The sequence below is a fragment of the Propithecus coquereli genome, unplaced genomic scaffold (assembly GCF_000956105.1).
Source record: "Propithecus coquereli isolate 6110/MARCELLA unplaced genomic scaffold, Pcoq_1.0 Scaffold3, whole genome shotgun sequence".
NCBI lineage: Eukaryota > Metazoa > Chordata > Mammalia > Primates > Indriidae > Propithecus > Propithecus coquereli.
In genome coordinates, this window is record NW_012148618.1 from 17,680,351 (window position 1) to 17,681,767 (window position 1,417).

At 41.7% G+C, this 1,417-nt stretch overlaps 1 pseudogene; it reads left to right on the forward strand.

Moving 5' to 3' along the window:
- The first annotated feature begins 480 nt into the window (after positions 1 to 480).
- LOC105814282 lies at positions 481 to 891 on the forward strand (annotated as a pseudogene).
- Positions 892 to 1,417: the final 526 nt, after the last annotated feature.

Consider the following 1,417-nt stretch of genomic DNA (forward strand, 5'->3'; position numbering starts at 1 on the left):
TGGAGAGCGCAGTTAAGGGTTTATTGCAATATTCTTATGTGAGAAATAGTGGAGGTGCTGAGAGGTGGTCAGCCTCACACTGCCATTTCCTCTCCACATCAGAGCTCAGCGACTTTTGCACTCTGCAGGAGTTCCTCACAGTCTTCACTTTTCTTTCTCATATGCAAACAATCCCTCACTCTGTGACTTCTCTAGATCGGCATCCTTGTTAGGTAGGCAGCAGTCCACTTTTCCTTTCTTGTCAGCAAATAGACTTTATATGTTTTAATATTAATTGATGTAGTAATAAGGGTGGTTAGCAGGAGAGTGAAGAGGGAAAGTTCCCCTCTGATGATAACATCAGCACCAGCAGAATAGAAAGCTTTCAATTGTGTTCAAAGTCCCCGCCGCGCTGCCATTGGTCTCAAACACCAGCACCGCCTCTCTCTAGCCAAGCTCCAGCCGAAGGAGAAGGCGGGTAAGTAAGAAGGTCTTTATACCATGGCTCCTACAAAACAGACTGCCCACAAAGCGACCGGTGGTAAAGCAGCCAGGAAGCAAATGGCTACAAAAGCCGCTCGCAAGAGTGCGCCGTCTGCTGGAGGGGTGAAGAAACCTCATCGCTACAGGCCTGGTACAGCGGCACTCCGTGAAATGAGACGTTATCAGAAGTCCACTGAACTTCTGATTCGCAAACTTCCTTTCCAGCGTCTGGTGTGAAAAATTGCTCAGGACTTCAAAACAGATCTGCGCTTCCAGAGCGCAGCTATTGGTGCTTTGCAGGAGGCCAGTGAGGCCTATCTGGTTGGCCTTTTTGAAGACACCAATCTGTGTGCTATCCATGCCAAACGTGTAACAATTATGCCAAAAGACATCCAGCTAACATGGCGCATACGTGGAGAACGTGCTTAAGAATCCACTATGACGGGAAAACATTTCATTCTCAAAAAAAAAATTCTCTTCTTCCTGTTATTGGGAGTTCTGAACGTTAGATGTTTTTTTTCCATGGGGTCAAAAGGTACCTAAGTGTATGATTTTGAGTGGAAAAATAGGGGACAGAAATCAGGTATTGGCAGTTTTTCCATTTTCATTTGTGTGTGAATTTTTAATATAAATGTGGGGATGTGAAGCATTAATGCAAGTCAAATGTTTCAGTGAACAAGTTTCAGCAGTTCAATTTTATAACAATTATAAATCTGTTAAATTTTTCTGGACAATGTCAGCATTTGGATTTTTTTAAAACAAGTAAATTTCTTACTAACGGCAACTAAATGGTGTTTGTAGCATTTTTATCATACAGCAGATTCCATCCATTCACTATACTTTTCTAACTGAGTTGTCCTACATGCAAATACGTGTTTTTAATGTTGTCTGTCTGTCTTCTGTGCTGTTTCTGTAAGTTTGCTATTAAAATACATTAAACTAAAAAAAAAAAAAA